An 18,852-nucleotide genomic window follows, 5' to 3' on the forward strand; every position below is an offset into this window, starting at 1 on the left:
TACACTATATATTACACTGGGTAACTACAATATATATTACACTGATTAACTACACTATATATTACACTGATTAACTACACTATATAGTACACTATATGTTACACTGATTAATAGTACACTATATGTTACACTGATTAACTACACTATTTATTACACTGATTAGCTACACTATATATTACACTGATTATCTACACTATATATTACACTGAATAACTACACTATATGTTACACTGATTAACCAGACTATATATACAAAGTATGTTGACAACTCTTTAAATTAGTAGATTATATTTCAGCCACACCTGTGGCTGACAGGTGTATAAAATCAAGCACCCAGCCATGCAATCTCCATAGACAAACATTGTTGGTCGAATCGCCTTTCTGAAGAGCTCAGTGACTGTTGTCGTGGAAAATTGGTTCAAATATGACGCAATCAAGAACTCTGTGAAATTCATTAGGCTTTAAATAAAAAGATATCGCAAGCCGGAGTGGTCCGTGGAACACACACTTTTTCAGAGCACTCGCTCTGACTTTATTGATAGAGGAATTCTAAATTCCTTTATGCTTTAATTGCCAAAATCCATTAGCACTCATTTCTAATTCATTAATGAATTGTAAGTTCATTAATTATGCATGAAGTAGATCGAGACCAGTCTTAAAAGCCAGGTAAAGAGCGTTTAATTCCAGAGAGTACTGAAGCATACACATTTTTCCACAGGTTATAAACTGAACATGACATCATCAGTTTATCCCCCCTCTCTCCGATTCTCACAAGGGCCCATTGTTCATCAGGCCTGGAACGTCTTCCAGACATTTCTTATCTGTAGGACAAGCCATAACCTCACTCCTCCCGTTAACTTGCCAAGAGGCCCAGACAATTAATTCATTCTGCTTACATTTTCAGTAACAGCTTAACCAATAACTTTTACTTTTCATACCATAACATAATAGTATTAGAATAAATGGTTCTAATCATTAATGTATACATGATTAATCATCTAAACTATAATTTCCTCTAACAATCCTCCCTTTGATCAAATATTCTACATTCAATTCTACATCTAGTTTTATTTAATCATAAAAAATGAAAGTATAAACAAACTTAACTAACCTTTTTATAGAGGTTTATCAGATTATCATATGAATAGACACATAATCAACAAATCAATTATAAATGTTTATCCAACTCTTCACATTTCATCAATCAATCCCACCTTAACTCCAACTGTTTTTAAACCTACATCAGAATCATAACTCCTCTTTCAGGATTTTTTTTTCTCTTTTTACAATCTTTATTAAAAAACAGTTTAATCATTGAAACAAATTACAATCTAATTCCCCTTCATTTCAACACTATTCTCATCAAACATATATTCCCCACAAATGACAGATCCAGATTCGTCCACTTCCTCTGTAGACATGCCTTCAGTCCTCCATGGGTCAGAACCTGGAATCGGCCCATAACGCACCATCTGTAGTGTCATTGATCTCTCCAGAGTCCTGGAAACAATAACTTTCATACATACACGCAATCAACCACGTACGTACAAGACTAACACAGTCACACCGGTTAAGGTGGCCCATAACACCACATTTTTCCATAAATACTGTCTACCCAATTTAGTTCAGAGAAGTATCCACCCCAGAGTTTCTGCCAACGCGTGAGCCAGGGTGGTCAAACCAGCTGAGGCTTCGGGCACTGATTCGTCCGGAGCCGTGCTACCTGGGATGTAAGACACGGTCCTGATTACCACGCCCACTTCCTCCTTTTATCTAATGCATTTCTATTCTGTCAGGTCTTCCAGCTGATTGCTTCAGTCTGTTCTACAAACCCTTTAATAACCCTTCTGGTAACTATAATTAATCCAGTCTACATTCTTATTGAGAGTAGACCACTCTAATCCTGCTAGTATCTGATTTCTTGCCTTGAACTCATCCGGCACACCTCGTGGAACCCCAATGTTATCAATATATACTCTTTCGCCAAAAGACCCAGATGGAGCATCTCTTCTCTCTCGTTTGGCTAACTTCATGTCTTGGTGTTGTATGAGTGTAAAAGGCATTCCTAACCAGTCCAATCAGTCGGCAATACTGATAACAAACTCATTCCCCCGCACAACCACCAGATGGCGACACTGGCCCATTTTATTTTATTGAAATCCCCAGAGTTCAACCAGCCTGTCAATTCAGACATGGTCTCGTCAGTGGTCATATTCTCTGTACTAACTTGGTTCCTGGGGATATAAATAGTGCAAATCAATACAACTGTCATTATCTGTCATTCCTGCTTTCATGAACAGCTTTACCATACATGCCATTCCCTTAGGGGAATTAATTCCGTTCAGTGGGAAAGGGATAGTTGTTAACTGGGGTTTAGCGTTCGCACAGGCATAACATTCTTCTTTAGCCACTGATCTGGCCGTATATTGAATCCATTCCAACCATAAGTTGGACTCCCCAAACCCAGTCTCCACCTCTATAACTTAACTGGTCGAAGCCCACATACCATAACCCGAGGTCCTGAGTATTGACCGCACCTTTATACAATACTTCCTTTGCTCGGGAACACAGTCCAAAACGCCAACCCTTACTATACTCCACCTGATCCCACATTGAGTGTATGGGTTTACGTAGCCATCCCTTTCAGTGTGAGCTATGACCTGTGTCCACGATCAATATGGGAACCTGCACTGATATCTCTTCTATTTTGGAACAAAATCCTCACCGTCTAAACCATGGGTCAAATGACCACTCTCCGCATATCTAGTAGGGCGTGCTGTATCAGGAATACGTCACCCACGATAAGACAGCTCAGACGAACAGCTTCCATGTGAAACCCCACCCTTTCCCCGAGAACACATCACTTAGCAAGAGCCAGATACATCTTCACTTCTATGAACAAAAACAGGGGTGACAGGACAGGGAGGGTTACTTCATTCGAGAGATGGCCCCCGGAATTCTGTTAATTCCAGTTCTCCTCCCGAACACTGTTTATTTGTTCGACAGTGTATTATGTATCTTACCCCCCCGCAGTGCGATATGAATCCGGGTGGCCCACGGGACTGGATTGAGTGTCTTCACCTGTAGTTCACCTGTAGTGCATAAACTCTTGGACATACAGGTTTGGTTAATAAAACAGTTTCTTATTTGTCAAACCAATTAACAATTTTTTTTTTATTAGTTAATTATCCCGTAGGTCACATCCTATTCTAGAACACTATTTACCCATCCCCCTTTTGTTACCTGGCTCTGCCCAGGTAACAACCTTGCCTTATTCTTATACAATGACTTAGATAAGATTTAGTGAATTATCCTTATATCTGAAATTCCATTTAGGAGTGTCCCTTTCATTTTCCACATGTCCAATTCTCACTTTTGTCTCCACTCAGTAACTTATCTACTCACTATGTTATCTTTGCTCGTCCTGGCCCCCCTTCTAAAACCTTCTCTGCTCTCCAACCTTCAAGGTCTCTGCAGTGCGGGGGAGGGCTCCTCTGTCTGCCTAAAGCTATGTTTCTCATGTTTTCCAAATTTGAACTAAATGTCTCACTGTTTGGCTCCATCCAAACCCATGGACCCTCGTTTAGAAAAAAAACATGTCTATGAGCGGCTTTTCTCCAAATTCCTTAATCAATCTATCTTAATCCTAACAATAATCCTAACTCCTCATAGATGTCCTATATTCCTGTTAAATATAATACTATTTAAAAACGTATAATCTAATAAATGCTAACCATATTAAAAATCCTTCCTACACTAACAAGCCCTCTCCTTGGGGACCCTCAGTATTCTATCTGACAATAACATGGATTTAATGTGTTGCAAAGTGTGGAATAAAACTTTGGTCCTGTAAAACAGAGTAAAGCAGAACAAAGCATTCTTATAACCCATCTGGTCCTCTCAGCTATTCTTATCCTGCACCAGGTGGGCACCATGCCACCCTTCACGACAGGGAGAACAAACATACATGGGTCATCCTCAGTCAGTCTTATCCTCCCCTCAAAGCATGCTTCACCTCAGCCTCTCCAACTGGAGCATCAAGCAAAGGCATCATGCCTGAAGCCCTCACCACATCTGTAACAGACTTCTTAAAACACGGTATGATGCAAGCAGCACATCACATCAATAACAAATAATACAAGACTTAGGGTCAGAAATCCAGTAACCACCATACCAGTATACTTACCAAACCAGGCTCCCAACCAGGTGGACAGTCAGACTCCTCTACCCCCGCCATGGTCCTCATCTCAGCAGATAGTGCATCAAGCCCATTAAGGCCCTTAGATATACTACCATCTGGACTGGTGTTATTAGGGATATACGTACAACATTGTTCGCCGAACATCTTGCAGACTCCCCCCTGACTAGTAAGAAGCATATCCTAAGCAAGTCTATTCTGTATAAGACAGCCACAATTTGTCCCTACCATCAAAACCAGTCTCCGTGCCTAATTGATCAATAGCTGAATAGTCTAACATTAATTACCTGAATGGGATTTTTAGCACAGTGGTGGCAGGTTCGGTCCATGGGTGGTAGAGGAGTGTGTCCGGCCCTGGTTCGTGTGAGACCTCTGGTTTTGGCAGTACCTTAATAGAAAACACACCCACCGTGTCTGTCCCGGTCCTTTGTAGTCCGGGGGTGTAAGTGCCTGCATCAGAGAGCTTAATAGTTTTGATGGTTAGTAGGATTTCATCACCTTTACAAAGTTCAACAGTACTCCCAGGTTTCCCCCATATCATGGAAAACCTATCCACCTTTGTGGGATTCCCTATGCCATAAGGATATCCTCTTCTCCAGTCCCAGAACTGTCCCAAGTTGGTTATCATGTAATCCCCATACGGACACCCTCCCCCATTACACAGGTAATGTCCCCCGTCTTTTGACACTCCTGTACACGGGTGTTAAAATCAAACAAAAATACCTCAATTCCTTCCCTGCCCTGTTGGCTCAAAATATGTTCTCTTCCCCTATTTATTCTCAATGATGAATATGACTTTCTCTCTGTTACAATACCAACTCCCTAATAGCCCATTCAAAAAAACTTCACAGCTAATGTTATAAGACAGAATCCTGAACCACTTTCTCATTTGCGGTTCAAACAGTAATTCTAAACCCTCAACCAAAACTGCTTCATTTATAATGAATTTACCTTAAAACTAGTAACTCAATATGACCCCATTCATTATACAAATGACTCTCCCCTCTGAGGCTGATCAGACCTCAGAAGCCAGTCATGATAAGGTCAAAAGGCCATACCATATTAGACATAAAGATCCCTTTATCCTTACAATAGAAATAGTCACCTGTATAATTCAAACCCATAAAAAAAACACCTCATAAGGTTCCATATGTGAGCGTGCCTCTTTAAAATCTCCTTGCACTAAAACAAATCATTCTAACAGTTGTTTTATATATATATATAATTTGCAGACCTTTTTCAATTTGGTTGTTTAAAGCTGCTCTCTCCCCCAAAATTATAATCCCAGGAGGCCTCTAAAAGTGAGCCACCACACCCCTAACTATCATTCACTAATGCTACCTCGAATCAGAAACTCAATAAGTGAACTATAACTAAAACCTAATGATAATTCCCCTTTGACTCAAATCATTAATCATAAGTTTTAAACATCGTCTACGGATATGTTTACTTAAATGACCATGCTACCTTTAGATACAATTAACCCGATAACATTATTATCCAATGCATTACTTTTTCTCTCTGCCGCAAATGTCGTACATTTCACAGTGTAAGGAATCCGTAATTTAATCCCCGATATTTAATAAATATGCATTCGCATTCTCTCATGGCTCCTTTAATTTACTTATCTTGGGTAACTCTTATCCGTTCCGGAACAAAGAGTTCTATCTAAAACCGCCAGAACACACTGTTCAACTAAGTTAAATCAAACCCTAAAATTGACCATAACCAGTAAACAAAACATTTTTATATCAAATTCTTAAGAGTTACTCGAAACCCCGATACACACACTAACAGCCATACATTTTGCTCCGTTATCCCCAGTCCCTGGTGACAAAAGTGTCTCGCTAGTGACGTCATCATCAAGCGCTCAACCTGCCAATTCGTAGCGACTTCAAATGAATTGTCAATAATTCTTGTTCGATTAACCAAACCTAATTTTTCACATCTGTTCAAATCCTGAATTATAATTTACCACCCCAACCAACATCTCTAAATTCGCCAATTTTATAAAAGCTTTTCGATGGGCATAAATCATAATGGTCTCTTTGTTATCATTTAGAATCCATTTTGCTCTAAATACCTGTCTCGTCTTTGACTTAGTATTTTAATTACAACTCTATTCCCAATACGTTATTCACTTGTCTAATTACAAAGTCAGACCAGCATTAGTGAGTGCTCGCCTTAAAAATGCCTTGTCTCTGGGAACAGGGAAATCCCCTTAACCTGTTGCTTCTACTCGGGACGCTTGCGTCCCAACTAGAGCTCTGGAAATGCAAATGCGCTACGCTAAATGCTAATAGTATTAGTTAAAACTCAAAAGTTCATTAAAATACACATGCAGGGTATCGAATTAAAGCTACACTCGTTGTGAATCCAGGCAACAAGTCAGATTTTTAAAATGCTTTTCGGCGAAAGCATGAGAAGCTATTATCTGATAGCATGCAACACCCCAAAAGACCCACAGGGGATGTAAACAAAAATTAGCATTTCGGCGTTACACAAACCGCACAATAAAATAGAAAACATTCATTACCTTTCACCATCTTCTTTGTTGGCACTCCTAGATGTCCCATAAACACTATTTGGGTCTTTATTTCGATTAAATCGGTCCATATAAAGCCTAGATATCGTTATATGTAGACTGTGTGATAAACGAAAAAAACATAGTTTCAAAACGTAACGTCATTTTTTAAAATTCAAAAAGTCGACGATAAACTTTCACAAAACACTTCGAAATACGTTTGTAATGCAACTTTAGGTATTAGTAAACGTTAATAAGTGATAAAATCCATCAGGAGGCGATGTAAAGATCATTAGCTGTCCGTCTGGAAAAATGTCCGGCTAGAAACTCAACGAAAATATCCGGTCCTAGACCGGATTAGATACGGTGTCCTGTATGTGTTTGACCAAGAAAAAACTCGAAGGGAAATGACAAGACTCTAGACACCCTGTGGAAGCTGTAGGTACTGCAACCTCAGTCAATTAATTGTGGTTCACGTTTATCAATGGGTTCAAGTAGCGCATGGATATATTTTCCCCATTTTCAGTGATCAGTTTTTCCTGTGCTTTTCGATGTAAATGCCGTTCTGGTAAAGCCACAGCAGTGATTTAACCAGTTTTTTAAACGTCTGAGTGTTTTCTATCCACACAGACTAAGCAAATGCATATACTATATTCCTGGCATGAGTAGCAGGGCGCTGAAATGTTGCGCGATTTTTAACAGAATGTTCAAAAAAGTAGAGGGTCGACTGAAGAGGTTAACCAAAACATTTACTCCTACAACAATACCCAATAATTCTTATGATCCCTTCACGTTGTTCGTTTTAAATCTCTTGATGTATCATGTAACTTATTTTTCTCTCTTCGAATTGTCGTCCCACAATATTTTTTCCCACTGTCATACACTCAAACCACTGTGATTACTGTGCACTGTCCCTTTAAGATAAGACTTTTCATTTGTTCCCCGCAACGAGAACGGAAATCAGATCATTTTTAGAATACGTTACTTTTTGTTCAAATTCACTGGTGTTACCTTAACCAAAGATCAATAATCAGAAAAACAATCACAACTTCTTACGATTAAACTATTCTTACCTAATTTATAGCCCAAAGCGTTGCACTATATAGCCCCATTGAGTGTCTAGCAATTCCGTTGCTTGGCTATAGACACAAATCTGCCCGCCTTTGTAAAATATATATTCCCTATTCAGATTGAGTTCAGTTTGAGTTCAGTTTTAAATTCTAATCATCAGAGTAAACCCAACCGAACTTCTCAATTTACTATACCCTAACATTAAACGTACCATGTTTTTGTGTTTAACTTCTCATGTCAAATGATTCCTAAATAGCCATAACGTCCAGGCAGGCTGGAATAGTATTGTATCTCTCCGTTATCTCCTCCATTTAACTTTAGGTAACTCTCTCTCTTTTATGATACATCTATTTAATTACGACTCCTATCTCAATACATTCCACCAGATCATTTTGGGCGAAATAGCGTTTTACATAGAAATTGTCTCGCCATTATTTTTAATGACTTCTTTTATCAATTCTATCTAGAACACATAATATCCGTTCAGTTATATCTTTTGCAAACACTGGCGACCGTATTTTTCAGGCAAAACATGCAAATAGGTCAATTACGATCTAAAATCAATTTTAGTTAAACGGGAACCGAACCGTGGATTACCGTTGGTGAGACTGTCGCGCTCACCACTCCCCCACTAGTACAATGGAATTGACTGAGACTCTCCGCAAATATACCCATTTTCACAGTTATCTGTATTTGTTACTCCGACATCTAGACAACTTCTTTTCGAGGCATTTCTCCCCATTCTTAATCCTTGCCGTTACTAGTAGCTATGGTCTTTAAACACTTATCTATGCCTTTCTATATCATTTTAAATTCTATGTGCGTGCAATTCTATAAATTTGTAATTTACCGTTACTTAGTTACTTCTAGTTACTATTCTGCTTGCCTATGTGTGTGTCCCTTTAAAAATAATCAGTATGTATTTTCCATCTCGGTCGGGTGCGTTTCTCATGATTTAAGTTTAGCTCTTTTATGGAAATCTTACCAATAGCTTTGACTTTTGAAACAAACATTAGGTCTAACCTTACAACCATAAGCCCAGGGTTTGTAAAGCCCTAGTATTTTCCGGTTGTGTCAGAGGGCTTTTAAAGAACGCTAATAATCGTTATCTCACGCCACTATTTGTTAAACTTCCCTCTCGCCTGGAACTGTCATGTCTAAACAATATGGCTTTTATCTCATTTAAGTTCCCTCTCCTCCTTATTTGGATATTTTCCGTAGTATTAGTTGGATCGGAACGGTGATCAATACTGCCACTATTCAAATGACCAATCCAGTTATCTTGCGCTTGCCGTCTCTCTACGCCCAGTATTTGTACAAACTCACCGTCCTATCTCCCAGTACCTATTTAATATCCCTTCTTAATCTCGGGCTGGTGTGCCACTCATGACTAAGTTTTAGTTTATTTTCGGTAGTGCACATTACCACAGGTTATTTTCGAACCTGCTTCAGTGTATATCGGTTATACAAAACCCAGTGTATGATGGTCATACATACCCTGTGGGAATAGCAAGGCCCCCATTATTGATGATTTCTGAAAATTTCAGAACATCAATTAAAGAGCTCAAATCCCCCAGACTCGAGAATAAAGGCTACTTTACCTGCTGCCGGCTGGGAAAACATTGTTCGTTTGAATCTAGTCACCCTCCCTGTCCTCTGTGATAATACGCAGGCCTGTTTCAATTTTAACCTCAATTCAGAGGTCAGGTCTTTAGTAAAACGAGTCAAAAACTCGTCCCTGCACGATTTTCAGCGTATTATCTTCAGGCACAGTGAGCGTTATTTAGATCCGGCACATCGAAGGACCAAATTGATAGAGGAATTCTAAATTCCTTTATGCTTTAATTGCCAAAATCAATTAGCACTCATTTCTAATTCATTAATGAATTGTAAGTTCATTAATTATGCATGAAGTAGATCGAGACCAGTCTTAAAAGCCAGGTAAAGAGCGTTTAATTCCAGAGAGTACTGAAGCATACACATTTTTCCACAGGTTATAAACTGAACATGACATCATCAGTTTATCCCCCCTCTCTCCGATTCTCACAAGGGCCCATTGTTCATCAGGCCTGGAACGTCTTCCAGACATTTCTTATCTGTAGGACAAGCCATAACCTCGCTCCTCCCGTTAACTGCCCAAGAGGCCCAGACAATTCATTCATTCTGCTTACATTTTCAGTAACAGCTTAACCAATAACTTTTACTTTTCATACCATAACATAATAGTATTAGAATAAATGGTTCTAATCAATAATGTTGTTGGTCGAATCGCCTTTCTGAAGAGCTCAGTGACTGTTGTCGTGGAAAATTGGTTCAAATATGACGCAATCAAGAACTCTGTGAAATTCATTAGGCTTTAAATAAAAAGATATCGCAAGCCGGAGTGGTCCGTGGAACTCACACTTTTTCAGAGCACTCGCTCTGACTTTATACACACACAATACATGAGTCCATCCTACTCCGTGCATCCTGCTTGTTTCAACTGATAAGCATGTGCATAACCTCAGTCAACATTATTTATTCTTGAAGTAATTCAACACTGAATGGGCTTTCACTCCGAGCCTTCAACATGTTGTTTAGAGTACAACTACCCTAACATCTATCCTTTTTCACATGATACATTAACAAATAAAACAAGTAACCCCTAACTCAACCCAGTATCTCTACAGTGGAATCTAGTCTTTCTCTCTCTCTCTCTCTCTCTCTCTCTTTTGTTTCACGTCCTCTGTCATGGTGTTTTCAAGCTCACCCATTATTCAGCTGGTCCTTACTTCTTGTGAAACTTATGCACGCACAAAAGAGAGACATGACGATCTTTACCACTGCAAGAGCTGTAAGAAGTATATCCCCAGCCCGGTGTATCTTGATGTACACTCAGTCTCCAGAATTCAGCCCATGCCCTTCCATCTGGCCTCTTATGTGCTGTTTTTTCCTGGGGAAATACACACTAAAACACATGGGTTACTTCCTGACAACAGACTTTTTCTTATAGCAAGACCCCTAAATCTTAATTTTTAAATAACCGCCCTATGTCAACATTTTGTCTCAAATACCTGGCCTCTTGCCACAAAAATATTCATAAAGATAGCCAAATTATGGTCCCTACAGCAACTGCTGTAAGGATGACATGTAATCAGTCAAGTGTCTTCCAGTTGAAAGAATGTCCAATCCTAACAAAACTAAGTCCTAAGCTTCTTAAACTTTTGCTCTAGTGTTCAAAATGCCACTACTTATTACTTTTACCATAATCTAGGTATGTGTAATATTCTATTTACTTTTAGAATTATCCCTATATTTTATATCCCTATATTTTTTACAAGACCAACTGTCCTTCCTTTTTTGTGAATTATCTTGTCTATTAATATACATTGTTTCTAGAAATAACGCCCCTCCGCTACCATAACCTTCATATATGAGCCCCCAATGTAGTTACAGTTTTTCTAACCCATAACACATAAGTCACTACTCCTAATTTCCTTCCATAGTTTGATACATACTTAAACATTCTCAAATCAAGTCAATTTATATCAGTCTCTCCTCAGAAACAATATACACTTATTTTCCTCAAAACAAAAAATAAATTGACCAAACAAGAAAAATAGTAAAGTAAATTATAATAACTGCATATTTGCAATAAATTACCACTATTTGTAATGTAATTAAACCTGAGGAAAACGTCCATCCATTTCATTCTACGCCCATATTGGTCTCTTCTTCATCCTTGGGTGTTATCACACAACAGACTATACGTTTTTATTCAATTACTTATGTCATTCCAATGTATTACTCCAATTACAATGATATTTGTAAAATAAAAGAAACAAAAAACCTTTAATTTAATATTCTGCAAGTTCTGTCAATCAACCTGTCTCAGGATTAGTTTCCAGAGTTTTCCCATATTCAAAACAACTAAATGTTGTTTATAAATTGTCCAACCCAATATTCAGGATAACAGTCCTTAGTGTTTACTTTAACTCAAATTTGACCTACTCAATTCAATACATCATCCCTTTAATAATTAACATTTATTCTAAAAACTTTTAGTACCAGTAATATTTATTTTACCATGCGCCCTTTTGCCTCTGTTTTTCTGTCATGAGTGGCCTGGTAATAAAAGGTCATTATCCCAATCCCCTTTAGTCTTTCTTCTCCCAGACACATATCATTCCAGAGACAGTTCACAGGTCATCAGACACAGTTGTCCCACACTATTCAGCCAGTAGGGTGGGTTTGAGTTTCACACACACTTGTTGTGGTGATAGTCTCGCCCAAGCATTAATGCATTCTGACATTACATTTCCCTGATAACTCCCTTATTCTACTGGCGATCTCTCAGATGAGTTACAGATTATGTAGTTTGTAAGTCGCTCTGGATAAGAGCGTCTGCAAAATGACTTAAATGTAAATGTAAAATGAACAAAGCACCTTTTGTATTTACCCTAAGACCATAGAGACTGGTGTTGCTCAATCATTTTATAATTCAATCCCACCTGTTCCAACCATTTCTAGTGAAGTTGATCAGTCTTCACGGGAAATTCTTAGGGTTCAGGGCATTTGACACCATTATAATGTTTTCATTCTTTTCTTTAGAAACAGCTTAAATACATTTTCAAAAACATTTCCATCCTTCTGAATACCCAATTTGAAACTGAATTGAAAAAACCCTTCCAAAGGAAATCCACTATCGCATATAGGCCAAGAATACACATGAGCTGGCCTCACTTATCCGAAACTCCAGTTATAGCCTTAACCAGATACTAAGACTTTTAAAGTGACCGAATATCTCTAAATGTTTTCCTCAGTGTCACAGTCTCCAATGACATTTTGACCAGAGAAAATGTAACCCCTTTTTTCTGGAAAAGAAATATACATTTCGTTAACATTCACACTGTTACCTTTTAAATCAGCCAGCTAATAGTATTACATATACTAAAATCCCCTTACTTTTCCCGACAAAGGCTCCAGCCATGCACAGAACGCACAATTCCTCCCTGCTCGGCCATCTGTATCCTACTCTTAGAAAAAAACACCCATACTCTACAATTTGCTTTTCTTCGAACTATTTTTACCACGTTTGTGATTTTTCATATACGTTTATTTTCCGTATTTTGACGCTAATAACAACTTCTCCACGCATTTTATCACCACTGAAACCGCCGTTTCAATGCAAAACAACTCCCAAGTGGGGCTATTTTGTAAATTACATCGGTACCTTACTAGAAGTTAGGTAAAACGTGATCTAGTACGTATTTCATCACATATAAACTATACTCTCTATGAACCACTTATTGATCAATCAGAGACTATACACCGCTTGGTGAAAATTCTATTCGTACTAACCTTAGAACGATTAGCTGTTGCTCTTTTGATAAGGGTGTAAATTCCTGTATAGCAGCATTCTCCGCCAGCGCACCAAGCTCCAGTGTCGTCCCATACTCACTTTCCCCCATACTTGTTAGCCCTGATCTACACTTCTTACGCTTAGATATTTTCTATAGCTCTGTAAACCATTCGCAAGCAGAATCATATCTATCCCTCATCGTAATGTATTTCTGATGATAGAATGTTAATTATCATTAAAACTCTGGTAGGTTAAGCTTCTTGTTATGGTTTTATGTGATCGTTCCAATTCATTATTTTATTTATCCTGTTTACCGGGCAATGTTACCCTACATTATCCGGTTTGCTCCTTCATATTCAAATTGAATTGGTAGAATTAACGTGCGCTTCTTTCAGCGTCTCTATGGCTTTATTAAATCTCGCTATCTCTATATTCCAGGGAGAAACAGTCCGTTTGTTTCTCCCATCGCATTATACACTTTATTTACTATTTCCCAAGGCAGATCTACCCTACTTTCTCAAATAACAATTTATTAGTCACATCACTTAATACCTCCTATTAAAATCTATTCTATAATGTCTACAACTGTATTACTGAATATTACAGAAGCCTTGATGTCTTATTCTAGTACAGCACCTCAAATATCACTGTGTTTTTATCTTTGCTCATAACTGATTTTACTTTGATGTTCCTTAATTTCGTTTACGGGGCTCGTGATATTTTTAATATGTGTTCTAGACTTCTATTTTCATGCAGTTTTCTCACTTTATTCTAGACCGCCTAGATTTATTTTAACCAGCATATTTTAGTTTATCTGTATATTTTTAAGTTATTTCTTCCTACTTCGCATCCGTTATATACTATCCATGCCTTGTTTAATACCTCTTTTTAACACCTATTGTCATTTTTACAATGGTCTTTTAACTCATTATCCAGTCAATGGTTTATCCTTAAGTATAACTTATCTTGCCCAATATTTATCGATTTCGTTCCTCTTCCCAGTGAGAGTTAAATGCGCTCTCTTTCTCAAATTACACTGTTGACTGTCAGAGAGGCCTGCGCATTCCCAGTTGGTCACAGACACACAGCCTGTTCTTCCTCTTCTTTCTAATCTGCTCATTCATCACAAAGAATTGTCATTCATTCGTTTATTTTCATTCATTCATTCATGTTTTTTTTACCTAAAAACAACCTATATTTTATTCCCTAACTTAATCCACTTCCTCTACATAAACTGGTATTATCCTATAGGATTTTTCACGCATACCCTTCGGTTTTACCTAAAAAACGACCTATAATTTCTTTATTGACTTAATTCACTTCCTCAACATAAATCTAGATTATAGGATTTCTCTTTGCAGTTGAACGCCGCACAATCAGGCCAGCGTTCTTCCTGTTTTCTACATATCCACCCGTACAGTCCTTCATAAGTAACCTGTCCATTCCTTAGCTGGGTGGCCACCCTTGTTTGCCTCGGCCCCTGACACTCCTGGAAAAGCTCGCCAAGTTTGTCGTGGAAAATTGGTTCAAATATGACGCAATCAAGAACTCTGAAATTCAATAGGCTTTTAATAAAAAGATATCGCAAGCCGTAGTGGTCCACGGAACACACACTTTTTCAGAGCACTCGCTCTGACTTTATACACACACAATACATGAGTCTGTCCTACTCCGTGCATCCTGCTTGTTCAGCCCAATAACGCCCCCATCTGCTTTCCATTAGATCCTAATGGTGACAAGACCCTTGCTTTGACCTAAAGATAATATACATTCCTCTATGCTATAGGCTTTGATCCTGTAGTTAGCTCCATCTGTTCCTTTGTATGTGTGCCTTTATTTCGGATCAATAGATTGTGTGTCTCCTCTAGTTTTAGTGTGTCCAGCTGTCCTGGCGCCCAACGTGGGGCCCTCTCCCATGGCCCCACTCTGGCATCCTGTCCTATACAATAGACAATGCACCTTACCAGAATGGCAAATGCATCTCTCCCTTGTACAGGACAGTATATTTATGTTTATCCATATTTATGTTTATCCATATATGTACATAATTTCTCCCAAACTGTCAACATGGCACTGTCTTAGGATGCCACCTTTCCTATAAGTCAGTTCGTCAGGTTTCTGCCCTGCTAGAGCTAACCCGGTCAAGTCTAAGTGCTGTTATTGTGGAGTGGAAACATCTAGGAGCAAAAATGTGTCAGTCGTTTAGTGGTAGGCCACAGAATCTCACAGAATGGGACCGCCAAGTATTGAAGGGCGTAAAAGTCGTCTGTCCTCGGTTGCAACACTCACTACAGTTCTCAGGAGTGATGAATCACGCTTCACCATCTTGCAGTCTGACAGATGATTCTGGGTTTGGCGAATTCCAGGAGAACACTACCTGCCCCAATGCATAGTATCAACTGTAAAGTTTGTTGGAGAAGAAATAATGGTCTGGGGTTGTTTTTCATGGTTCAGGCCTCTTAGTTCCAGTGAAGGGAAATCTTAACCTTACAGGATACAATGAAATTCTAGACGATTCTGTGCTTCCAACTTTGTGGCAACAGTTTGGGGAAGTCTTTCCTGTTTCAGTATGACAATATGGACCTCACTTTGTGCACGGGGACATACAGAAATGGTTTATTGAGATCGGTGTGGAAGAACTTGACTGGCCTGCACAGAGCCCTGACCTCAACCCCATCGAACACCTTTGGGATGAATTGGAACACCGACTGCGAGCCAGACCTAATCGCCCAGCGTCAATCCATCAATCAAATGTTTTTATAAAGCCCTTTTTACATCAGCTGATATCTCAAAGTGCTGTATAGAAACCCAACCGAAAACCCCTAACAGCAAGCAATGCAGATGTAGAAGCACGGTGGCTAGAAAAAACTCCCTAGAAAGGCCAGAACCTAGGAAGAAACCTATAGAGGAACCAGGCTATGAGGGGTGGCCAGTCCTCTTCTGGCTCTGCCAGGTGGAGATTATAAAAGAACATGGCCAAGATGTTCAAATGTTCATAGATGACCAGCAGGGTCAAAATAATAATAATCACAGTGGTTGTAGAGGGTGCAACAGGTCAGCACCTCAGGAGTAAATGTCAGATGGCTTTTCATAGCCGATCATTCGGAGTATCTCTACCGTTCCTGCTGTCTCTAGAGAGTTGAAACCAGCAGGTCTGCGACAGGTAGCACTTCCGGTGAACAGGTCAGGGTTCCATAGCCGCAGGCAGAACAGTTGAAACTGGAGCAGCAGCACAACCAGGTGGACTGGAGACAGCAAGGAGTCATCAGGCCAGATTGTCCTGAGGCATGGTCCTAGGGCTCAGGTCCTCTGAGAGAAGAGAGAGAAAGAGGGAGTCCTGACTAATTCTCTTGTGGCTGTATGGAAGCAAGTCCCCACAGCAATGTTCCATCATCTAGTGGAAAGCCTTCCCAGAGTAGTGGAGGCTGTTATTGCAGGATATTGGGACCAACTCCATATTAATGCCCATGATTTTGGAATGAGATGTTCAATGAGCAGGTGTCCACATACTTTTAATCATGGAGTGTTTACATCTCATGATTCAATGATTATTAGGTAGCCTAGTGGTTAGAGCGTTGGACTAGTGATCGAATCCCCGAGCAGACAAGGTAATAATCTGTCGTTCTGCCCCTGAACAAGGCAGTTAACCCACTGTTCCTAGGTCAGTTAACCCACTGTTCCTAGGTCAGTTAACCCACTGTTCCTAGGTCAGTTAACCCACTGTTCCTAGGCCGTCATTAACTGACTGTCATTCTGCCCCTGAACAAGGCAGTTAACCCACTGTTCCTAGGTCAGTTAACCCACTGTTCCTAGGTCAGTTAACCCACTGTTCCTAGGTCAGTTAACCCACTGTTCCTAGGGCGTCATTGAAAATAAGAATTTGTTCTTAACTGACTTGCCTAGTTAAGTGAAGGTAAAATAAATCACATTTAATTATCACTTATCTTTCTTTCATTTTTACACCAGATGAACGACAAGAACAGCTGAGTAAGTAGTGTGTTTATGTCTTTGTCTGCATTGTCATGTTGCTCACCAACATGTTTTCTATCTATCTGTTCTTGTTTATCTATCTATCTGTTATATGTGTTCTGACTATCTGTTCTTGTCCTCAGGGAAAGCTGAAGAGACCATCCAATCCCTCTTCACCTCTCCAGGAGGTCAACAGGAAACACAGACTCCTTCCCAAAGTAATCAGTCTTTATGATTCTAATGTTTCTACAATTACTGGTCAGTCTGTCTGTTTATTCTGATGTTGTTGCTTCATTCTAAATCATCCTTTCTATCTTTAATAGAGTAGGGATGAAGATGGACTCTTTTCCTGCTCCTGAGATGGAGAATGAAGGATGATCTGGAGAAGTTGTGGGTGGAAGTTGAGTTTCTATAGAGCTGAGTTACTATAGAGAGTCTATAACTATATGCTATAGGGTTACTATAGAGAGACTATAACTACATGCTATAGGGTTACTATAGAGAGACTATAACTATAGAGCTGAGTTACTATAGAGAGACTATAACTATAGAGCTGAGTTACTATAGAGAGACTATAACTATAGAGCTGAGTTACTATAGAGAGACTATAACTATAGAGACTATAACTATAGAGAGACTATAACTATAGAGCTGAGTTACTATAGAGAGACTATAACTACATGCTATAGGGTTACTATAGAGAGACTAACTTTCTATAGAGACCTGTCCCACCTAACAAAGCTGAGTTTCTGAGTATATAACTGAGTGATATGAATCTTGGTAAGACAAAGTTATCTGATAAACGTGTTAGTCAGTTCTCTATAATCCACTTCCAGTAGTTAGTTCTTTACTTTTTGAAGTTTTACTACCCATGTCTGTATTATGGGTTTATATCCATTTCCTGGTTATTCTATAGAACACTATACAACACTATACCACTATAATACTATAGAACACTAGAACACTATACAACACTATAACACTATAGAACACTAGTTTCACTACCCATGTTTGTATTATGGGTTTATATCCATTTCCTGGTTATTCTATACAGTATTTACGATGACATCATCCACAGACTTCTGGAGCTGTTGGTTAAAAGGCAGAGATCCTCAAAGAGCAGTACCAGATCATCAGGTATATATGTGGTTTCCATGGTTTCCATGTTTGGTGCCATTCCATTGGCTCCGTTCCAGCCGTTATAATGAGCAGACTTCTGGAGCTGTTGGTTAAAAGCCCTTAAAAGGCAAAGAACCTCAAAGAACAAAGAAGGACTTTATGTTTGTGCTTTTTGTCTGCTCTGCCCCCAGGCTCTCACTATATATAATATATACAATAACTATGTATTTAATGTAATATATACAATAACTATGTATTTAATGTAATATATACAATAACTATATATGTAATGTAATATATACAATAACTATATATTTAATGTAATATATACAATAACTATATATTTAATATATACAATAACTATGTATTTAATGTAATATATACAATAACTATGTATTTAATGTAATATATACAATAACTATATATATAATGTAATATATACAATAACTATATATATAATGTAATATATACAATAACTATATATATAATGTAATATATACAATAACTATATATTTAATGTAATATATACAATAACTATATATATAATGTAATATATACAATAACTATATATATAATGTAATATATACAATAACTATATATATAATGTAATATATACAATAACTATATATA

The 18,852-nt window shown here is 38.4% G+C and overlaps 2 long non-coding RNA genes across 2 annotated transcripts in view; one reads left to right on the top strand and one right to left on the bottom strand.

Annotated features, from left to right (window-relative positions):
* The window catches only part of LOC135574221 (uncharacterized), a 70,327-nt gene extending 51,914 nt beyond the window's left edge, over positions 1-18,413 (top strand). The window contains exons 5-7 of the long non-coding RNA XR_010465245.1: positions 17,101-17,121; positions 17,247-17,321; positions 17,427-18,413. This is a non-coding gene — a long non-coding RNA (uncharacterized LOC135574221). The remainder of the gene's footprint in view (positions 1-17,100; positions 17,122-17,246; positions 17,322-17,426) is intronic.
* LOC135574220 (uncharacterized) lies at positions 656-11,192 on the bottom strand. The gene is made up of 2 exons (XR_010465244.1): positions 3,024-11,192; positions 656-1,500 (listed from the first exon to the last, which is right to left on the bottom strand). It is a non-coding gene; the product is annotated as an uncharacterized LOC135574220 (long non-coding RNA).
* Positions 18,414-18,852: the final 439 nt, after the last annotated feature.

The sequence above is a fragment of the Oncorhynchus nerka genome, linkage group LG12 (assembly GCF_034236695.1).
Source record: "Oncorhynchus nerka isolate Pitt River linkage group LG12, Oner_Uvic_2.0, whole genome shotgun sequence".
NCBI lineage: Eukaryota > Metazoa > Chordata > Actinopteri > Salmoniformes > Salmonidae > Oncorhynchus > Oncorhynchus nerka.